We start from the raw sequence: 9734 nt of genomic DNA on the forward strand, positions 1-9734 counted from the left end.
GAGCATGTACAGAGGGAGAGGGAGAGTCCCTGCTGAGCAGGGAGCCCCACGTGGGGCTCGATCCCAGGATCCCGAGATCATGACCTGAGCTGAAGGCAGACGCCCAGCCGACTGAGCCGCCCAGGCGCCCTCCCCCCAACCCCCACACACTAATTTTTAATGCCGTTTCTTGCTTTTCCATCCCTCCTGCAGTTAATTGTGAATGAGTCTGCGTTTGCTGAAAACTCGCACCTGTGGCACTGACTCCACCACATTCACGAAGCATCACGACATACTGGGTGCCCTGGACTTGGGGACGGATCAAACCGCTCCCTCCCTGGATGCTGTGTCTGGGGAGGGAGGCAGGAGGGCCTGTGGTTGCAGCGTAGTGTGTACATGATCCCCGCGGAGTGTGCATGGAGAGAGCGCTGACACGCACAGCGGAGGGCGACATCTGAAGGACGGTGGGGACGGTGGGTCGCTATGTCTTCCTAGAGGCCGCGGTTCTGGGGCTTCATTTAGAGGCTTGAGGAAGGTTTTGCCAGAACCTAAAAGCAGGGAAATCACTTTGCTTTTTCAGGTCCAAGAAGTTTATCTCATAAGACAGATCATTCCGCCTCTGAAATGCTCTACTCCATAGAAATCCTTCCTTTAAAAAAAAAAAAATTATTTGTTCATGAGAGACCCAGAGAGAGGCAGAGACACAGGCAGAGGGAGAAGCAGGCCCCCTGCAGGGAGCCCGATGTGGGATTCGATCTCCGGACCCCAGGGTCACACCCTGAGCCAAAGGCAGATGCTTAATCACTGAGCCACCCAGTGGCCCCGAAATTTCTTCCCTTTAAGGAGCCCCAATCCCACTCTTGTCTTGTAGTGTGTGGGGGCATCACACAGGACCCTCCAGCTCGTGGGGGCAGAGGTAAAGGTCACGGCGGGCGTATCTGCAGAGCTCCCCATCCTTCACAGCGTCATCTGCTCCTTCTGCTCTCTCCTCACTGTGCCCTCACGCCTCTCGTCTGGCTCAGCTTTGTCAAAGGCCCAGTCACATTACCCCCCCAAGAATGGAGGATGATACCCTCGTGTGCTCTGTGGCCGGGAGCCCCTGGATGCCCCAGCCCTTGCCTGGCCCCATTGCATCTAACCTGAAATGACTTGGGTTTTTTGGCTTTTTTTTTTTTTTTTTCTGATGGGAGAGCCGATAGTTCTCGTACATTGTTATGCCATCACCCAGACCACGGTGCATTAGTCATTATGATAAGTAACCAGCTACCCTGGTCTATCCTAAGATCCCAGATTCACTAAATCAGATGACACAGCGATTTCTCCGTTGTTAGATTTGTATTTACCTCTATCTATTTCATCCCCACCCCCCCACCCCCCATCAACCCACATGTGAGGAGCTTTGTGAGCACTGATGGAGCCCACCGGCGTATGGGGGCTACCCCCTAGCTTGGGTTTTCCACAATGAGATAGTGGCAAATCGGGGGTCGGACTGGGAAGGAAAATGGCATCAGGAGGCTTGCCACTTGAGGTGGTCATCAGAATTTGACTCCGTCCGTGGACACTGGGGAGTTAGGACTACCTGACCAGCCTCGGACTTCCTGATTCCTCTCCCATTTATCCCAATACTTTCTGTTTTACACAGAACGATGTCATGGGAGGCTTGGTCAAACGTTCCTGGAATCCAGCTGTGTTATGCTAATGAAATCCTCTTGATCCATTTGTTCTGGTACAAAGAGGAGAGGATTAATTTTGGCTTCACTTGTTTTTAGTACAAGCATGTTGGTTCCTACTGATCATTGTAACCTCGTGCGAGGTTATGGCCAACCGTCCATTTAGCAATCAGTCATCTCTTTAGTATCATCCATATAATACGCTGTACTAGCGTGTTGCCAGGACTGGAACCTGTATTGCTCGATGTAGTTGCCAGAATTTTCTTTTCTCATTTTAGACGATTCAGGGATTGCTAATTTCCAGGCTGATTACATCCTTTTGTTTCATTTGATTCACAGAGACTCAACTGAGATTTTTTTAAGAAGATCTTATAAGGAAAAAAAAAAAAATCTCAAAAATCTAAAAACAAAACAAAACAAAACAAAAAACCCAAACCACTGTATTTTGAAATGCTTCATAATGTAGAGGAATCGCCCTCCATACCATTAACCAGTAATGACACCGAATATCAGAATAGGTCCTGGTTCATGATCTTGCGTTCTTGGACGACGCTACTGCCCTTTGCTTCACCCCTTGCTCTGTTTTCCTGCCGCCTCTGATTTTCAGTTCTGAGAGCTTGTTCTACGGTCGACCCCGCCCGCCCCCCGCCTTGTGCCTTCCGTCCACCGACCGTAGAACCCCGAACCCCGAGAGAATGTCACGCACTTTCTCCGCAGCTGGTGGAAGCCTCCGTGTAGGTCCTGCCTGTGGAAGTACCCTTGTCTCGCTCCCGAGTCTAACCTAGTCCTGATTTTATGAGCCTGTACATAGAAGCATTTGACTGTAAATTAAAGACTAGCATGGAAGGTTAGGGGAGTCGTTTGTGAAGCTGCATCTTGCAATGGTAGGCAAATATTTGTTTCAGTAAAAAAAAGCTGAGTGAGCCAAAAAAGAAGGTGATTAGCCCCTTTAAAGTAAATCCATCTTTACGAGGTAATAGCCGTACGATCTGAGACATTGCTGACCGCCGAATATACTTTCAGGACGTGTTAGTTAGTACATGTTTGTGGAATGAACCAGTAAGCTAGATTTCCATTTTTTTGGGATGTTTGTATATGCGTGTGCGTGTGTGTATACATTTGTGTATACACAGACTCTGCATCTTAAAATCCTTCCGGGGGGGGGGGGGGCGTGCTTGCCATAATTCTCTTTTCTTCTTCTAAAGTTCACCGGAATGTTAAGCCACACAAGAGGGATTTGATTATCTTATGAGAGCATGGAATTTAAAGAAAATTGGGCAAATAGGATCACTATACATCCAGCTGTTCAATTGATTTCATGTTCATCTCAGAATGTAATTGAATTTGAAGCTCCAGAAGAAGTAAATGGAGACTAACAATAACCGAGCACGTTACTTTTGTTCCTAATACCATGATTGAAATGCGCTCTACATCAAGATAGATAGAAACGTGGCAATACCAGTTATTTATGTAAAGCCCCTTTGTGTAAAGACCTCAATTCACCATACACACGGTGCACGTGATCCTACGGTGACCAAATAAATAACTTGCTTCGCTGGAGGAGGTGCCACGTCGGAGGTGAAATGATCTGATCAACCTGAGTCGCTTGGAAGGCAGCGGGCCCCGATCCAGAGGATTTACGTCCCAATTACCCTTTGTCAGTGGTACGTCCAGAGTGGAAGAGAGTGTGGCTTTGGCAGGCGGGTCTTTAAGATCTCAAAGGAAAGCATTTTCCTCCTGTTGGAGATCCAGTCTTTCTTCCTACAGGAAACCTGGAAAGGTTACCAGGGCTTTTATGCACATTTCGGAGAATTTGCAAGCTGCCTTGGAAGAAAGGCCACTGTACTCACCTTCCACCCTGTGAGCAAGAGTAGAATGAAGATGTTGCCTGTTTTCTTTCTATGTTTCTGTTTGGGGATCTTCAAAGCTCTCTTCTGCTGCCTTTGCCACATCCTAATCCCTTTGCATCTCTACAGGTCAAGTCATAAATCCTTCCCGTTTCAATAATGAAGGATCCCTGAGTGAAGGGATCTCATGGCAAATGTATATAATAAATGTGAAATTACAGCTTAGCTGGTGCTGTATATTCTATATGATAACATTATGTGGAACACTATTGTATATTTTGTGTTTTTATGTTGTATATTATTCATAATGTAAGTAATATTTCTTATCCCTAGCTTTTATTTAGCCAAGTCTCTTATTTAAATAATGGGAACAAAAAAAAAAAATAAATAAAATAAATAAATAAATAATGGGAACACAGCTGCATTAGCGAGACCTCACATTCTCAGCTCATTTTAATACAGCTCAGTCAGCGGCTACCAGTGAGCTCTGATGATATCAAGGCTTCGTCTGGCCTGCGTGCTGAAGATAAACAGATGAGAAGACATACTCCTGCCCTCAAGAAACTGTCAGCCTTATGATCGTCCTGTTGCTTGGACACCTCCAGACCTCTTTATAGTATGGCTTTTGGTACATAATCAGAACCTCATACCCCAGGTTGGGTGCCCATTATCTGCTCCCATGGGACCTTGCACCAACCTCTTTCACTATGCTTGTAGTTACTAAGACAATTGGTTTAGCATCTGTGCCTACCATTGGAAGATCAAACACTCCTATGTGACACTTCTCTGGACCTACAGCCGTGTCTTAGGGTCTCCAGAGAAGCAGAAGCAATAGGGTACATATAGGTACACAGGAGAAGACTGACTATGGGAAATTGGCTCACACAGTAATGGAGGCTCCTGGGTCTCGTGGTCTGTCATCTCCAAGCTGGAGAACCAGGAAAGCCAGTGGTATATTTAATTCAGTCTGAATCTGAAGGCCTGGAAATCCAGGGCTGGTGGTGTAGGTCCCAGTCTGAGTCCAAAGGCACGAGAACCAGGGGCTCCAATGTCCCAGGCCAGGAGAACATGATGTTCCAGCCCAAGCAGAGAGAGCAAAGTAGCCTTTCCTCTGCCTTTTTGTTCTATTCAGGCCCTGAAGGGATTGGATAATGCCCATCCTGGGGGTGGAGGGGAGCCCTGCGCCTACTGTACTCAAATGCAAATCCCTTCCAGAAACAGTCTCACAAACACACCTAGAAATAATGTTTTACCAGCATCCCAGCATCCCTTAGCCCAGTCAGCTTGACAGTAAAAGTAACCATCCCAAGCCCCTGTTCTAGTGCCTGAAAATATTTGGTGGTCGATATATTTGTGCTGACTTGAGCAAAATTGCAGCTCTTTCTGTTTGAAAAAGATGACCTTGGAGCTTACTACTAGAAATATTTTGCCACCAAGTCCTTCTGCCCTCCATCTAGCCTGGCTCGTTGCCTTTAAGAGAGAGATTGTTTACCTTTGTGACTAATGGTGACTCAGCCACAGCAGTCTCCAAATAGGAGGGCTATCGGTGCCACATCGGGCAAGTACCTGACATTACGTCTACCTGACATTACGTCTCCTTATGAGAAGGCCTCTTTTCAACTCATGCAGAAATAAAAACAGTGAATTCCATTATAGAATATTCTTTTTCATTTCCTTCACCGCTTGCCCTCTCCTTCCAGCCTTGATGGAGAAGCACCTTGAGTCGAGGAAGATCAAATGTGCTGTACGTGCCCGGGGCACCATGTGACAGGGAGCACTGCGTGTATTTACCCATCTGAAATGCTGCTTGAGCTCCGTCGGAGGGCTAAAGCTAAGTTTTAAGTGAATAAGAAGAAATACGTTCTTAACCACCAGATCAGGGTGACCTCTAAATTAGCCATATTACAGGTTATTACCTTCCTACTGTGTTGGAGGCTTAGGGTATAATTAGCTCATGCATTTTGCACAACAGCAAGTGAAGGCTGAGCTGTGTCTTTGAGCTCCAGGAAGCCACTGTGTTCCCTTACTTTTGTTTGACTGGCTGAAAATTTAGTACTGATGAGATGAGGGCGTAAGGACATGAAAAGGGGGGGGGGGGGAGGATATCACTTTATTTTCTCCATTAATTGTTCAGATGGAACAGGATGCTCTAGAGTTGGCTTCACTGTTCACCATCTCTACTTAAAGAAGACTGAAGCTCTCCTTTCTTTCTTTCTTTTCTTTTTTTTCTTTTCTTTTTTCTTTTCCTTCCTTCCTTCCTTGCTTCCCTCCTTTTCTTTCTTTCTTTCTTTCTTTCTTTCTTTCTTTCTTTCTTTCTTTCTTTCTTTCTTTCTTTCTTTCTTTCTTTCTTTCTTTTCTTTCTTTCTTTCTTTCTTCTTTCTTTTTTTCTCTTTCTTTCTTTCTTTCTTTCTTTCTTTCTTTCTTTCTTTCTTTCTCTCTCTCTCTCTCTTTGAGAGAGAGAGAGAGAGCATGACAGAGAGAGCGCGGGCAGGCACTTGCAGGGGGTGAGGGGCAGAAGGAGATGGAAAGAGAGAATCCCAAGCAGATTCCCGATGGGGGGCTCGATCTCACGACCCTGAGATCATGACCTGAGCCGAAACCAAGAGTCAGATGCTCAACCCACTGAGCCACTCAGGTGCCTCAGCCAAGAGTCAGATGCTCAACTGACTGAGCCACTCAGGCGCCCCAGGAAGACTGAAGCTTGTAACTTCACAGGCTTAAAAGTGAACCTAATGAAAGATCTACATTAGCACACACATCGATGAGGATGTACCGTGCTTGCTTTTTGCCTTGCCGTGTGGGGAGATGAGAGCCTAAGACGTGACCTCTGCCCTCAGCGAATCTCGGGGATCAGCAGTCCTGTCTCACTTTCCCTCTTACGTTTCAGCAACTTGGGTGGGATTCCTGTACCTGTGGAAGAACACAGGCTGAGAGGGGGCTTCCTCTAGGTTAACTCCGAGCTTCTACTACTCACAAATGGCTGTAAGAGGTAGCGTGTCCTACTTACTCCCAGATGGAGGTGCTCACTACCATTTACACCAAATCTTGGATCAACCTTATTTTTTGACAAGTGTCTTGAGACACAGTGGACAGTGTTAGGGCAACTCACCCACAGGGAATTTACTCATTGTGTCCTTACCGACCTGGCCTGCTTCCTGGGGGGGACTGTAGGAAGAGGGGGCTGCTTACCATGAGTTCCTCTGTGTAGTGAGGCAGACATCTTGGGTCTGGAGCCTTTGGGTGGTTCCTTGATGGAAGTCAGGGCTTTGTACACTCAGGCTGAAGAAGGAACTTCCTGCTGTTTGCTGGGTCACTTACCCCATCTGCTTTCTACTTCCAAACTTCCTCTCTGATGCCTTCTGTTCTTTTTCACCTTTAATAATACCTTTAGAGGATTTGGTGGGGGGGTGGGGGGTTGAGGGAGATTAGAGCCGATTTCACAAATTCAAGCTACCAGTAGAGTAAGCCTGTCTAGGGAGGGAGTAGATTGGGGGGGGAGGAGTGTAAGAGAGAGAAGAGAAGGGGAGAGAAAGTGTGTTTAGAAAACCCTGCCGCCTAGTTCTACTTTTGAAACTAATTTAAATGTGTTGGGTTGATTCCACATTCCAAGGATACAATTTTCCTGTGCTACGGAAATCACACCTACTGGTTATCATGATGAGGCCTGATGAGACTGGCTGTCAAGGAGGAATTGTCCGGGCACCACAGGCACTTGGGATGGTTCTCTGCCCTTCCCCCCGCCCAAGCCCTCCCCCTTCATGGCCCCCGGCACTCCCACTGCTCTGTTTCTCTCTTCTCACCTTCTTACCTCCCCTCCCTCGGGTACTGCCTCACCCTTCAAATGCTCTCATTGGTAAAGATGCAATCAGCTATGTAGGGTCATCTGACCTGGAGAATACTCTTGACATTTTATCTTTGTGTGGCCACCCCACATTCAGGGTATCTCCAGGGCCCAGCTTGTATTTTATTACCTACTTTTGGCTACTCCCCTCTGGTTTCAGCAGTTTCAACAAAGCTAGAGAGAACACGCAGGTCAAGTGACTTTGCTGCCCAGAATGAGGATCAACTCAGTTATTTAGTAAATATCTACTATGTGCAGAAAGGTGCTAGATATGCAAGGAGATAAGGGGCCAAATCACCCTTGAGAAGGTCCCTGGGGTTGGCAGAGGGGGGCGGATCACCAACCGTGTGGTAGTGTGTGGGGCAAGAAGTCCACTTGTTCACCTCACTTCCTGGCAGGATGGGGGGAATGGTCATTTCTCGCTGGGGTGCGGGCAGGAAGGCCTCAGGGAGCTTACTGCTGGGGTGGGAAGTGAAGAAGGCATTCTAGACAATGAAGAAAAAAGACATCAATGAAACATCCACTTGGAGGAGACTGCTGAATTCAGAAGACTATGGCTTGAGCATTATCTTCAGATTGGGAATTTAGGGGCTCATTATAAAGAGCACTGAGTGTTGACAGCAATAGCAGAGGGGACCTCCTTCTGGTCTGTTTCTGTGGATCCAGGGCTTATGCACACAGTAGACATCACACGTGTTTGTGAATGAATGAATGAACCAATGAATGAAAAGGAACCAACAGATGATGGATGAATGGATGGATGGGTAAGCTACATTTGAAAAAACAAAACAAAACCTGTTTAATTCTGGCTCTTTTGGATTCGGTTGGTAGTTTTGAAAGTAGAATGCTTACTCCTTAGTGCTGACTGAGATGAACAATTCATTTTATAAAAGCTTCTACCAAGTGAGACTTTTAATTACTGACAAGCCGACCTGGCTCTGAGTTGGAAATGTAGCTGGAGAAAGGCTTTCAAGCTCTGTTATTAACTCCTCAGGGCATCTGGCTGTTAACCTTCCTGAATATTTCAGCAGTTCAGTGCCAGGGATTATCATGAGGGCCTTGGTGGAGACGGTGTTTCCCCAGGCTCAGGGGCCTCTGGTCACGTTCCTGCGAGATCATCTCCTAGATTGCTGCTTCCTGACCAGGGACGATGTGTGACACCACCCCCCGGGCCCTGCCAGGAGTCCTCATTTCATGGCCCTTTGCCGGGCTGATGGCTTGACTGGCTTCCCAGCTCCCCCCTTGAGGATTCAGCACCCCGGTTGTTGCCCTGGCATCTGGCAGAGGTTCAGGGGAAATTGCTCAGATGTGGGATGTGAATCAAATGTGCAGGAGGGGAAAGGGGATGGGATTATATGGTGAATAATAGAGCATCTTTGCGGCTCTGTGATTCCACATGCTTGCACTCTCTCTGACAGCCGAGTAGCTGTCCGTGGGTGTGTGATCTGAATGCTAGTGTTTCTTCGAATGACCAAACGTTGCCTAGCTGTATAGAAGTGTGAGTTCAATATATACTCACATAGTTCCTATTCTTGATGTTTCTGGCTGGAGCCTGTTTTATCACTTAAAGAAAGCTAGAGGGAAGAAGTAGAAAGGTGTGTGTGTGTGTGTGTGTGTGTGTGTGTGTGTGTGTGCTGCAAAACCATGTTGATTTAATCTCCAGAAGATAGGACACAGGAAGCTATTTTTCCCCCGATGTTTATAAGTTTTAACAAGATCGAAGTATTTTAAAATTTGCCTTTGATGATTATACTACATCGCTCATTTTGCTATGCTGGTGTTGGTTTTCTATTAGATTTCGGAGCTTGTTGGCCTATAAAGCATGGGAAGTTAAAAACATTGTGAATATAGCACTTTGGTCAGTAGGAAATGGGGTCAGGTTATTTTTATAGATTTGTTTGCAATCTGGAAAATTTCTCTGAAAATGTGGCTCATAAGAATTTTTTAAAAATTTGTGAAGCCGATACTACTTTTAGTAGCTGAATTACAAAATATATTAAATGCTGACTTTCTGAATCAGCTTTAAGAGCTCATCAATATTTTTAAGGCCCTTGTAAATAACAAAGGTGTTCTTTTTCCTCAGTAAAAACCAAGGAATATTCTTTGCTGGAAATTGTTGGGTACAAATAGTAAAATATAGCTTTACATACGTAAAAGGCTTTCAGACAGGGAACTCATCTAAGCATTCGATTGCATATTTTGTTATAAAATAGAGACTCATACTGTTGCTTTTCCCTTTGTTTTAAAAGTGTCTAAATCATCAGGGAAGATTCTTTAATAAAGAGCCAACTTATGTGTTTTATTAAAATTCTCATCAGTTCTGTAGAGACAAGTCAGGAAAATTGGAGAATTTGGTTCGGATGCCAGTTGCAGTAGTAGTTTGGAAGCAATGACTTT

At 45.9% G+C, this 9734-nt stretch overlaps 1 long non-coding RNA gene across 1 annotated transcript; it reads right to left on the bottom strand.

Moving 5' to 3' along the window:
• Positions 1–237: 237 nt before the first annotated feature.
• On the bottom strand, positions 238–6705 carry LOC119879037. Its single transcript, XR_005387293.1, has 3 exons — positions 6686–6705; positions 6270–6406; positions 238–527 (listed from the first exon to the last, which is right to left on the bottom strand). It is a non-coding gene; the product is annotated as an uncharacterized LOC119879037 (long non-coding RNA).
• Positions 6706–9734: the final 3029 nt, after the last annotated feature.

Source organism: Canis lupus, unplaced genomic scaffold, assembly GCF_011100685.1.
Source record: "Canis lupus familiaris isolate Mischka breed German Shepherd unplaced genomic scaffold, alternate assembly UU_Cfam_GSD_1.0 chrUn_S2217H2417, whole genome shotgun sequence".
Classification (NCBI taxonomy): domain Eukaryota; kingdom Metazoa; phylum Chordata; class Mammalia; order Carnivora; family Canidae; genus Canis; species Canis lupus.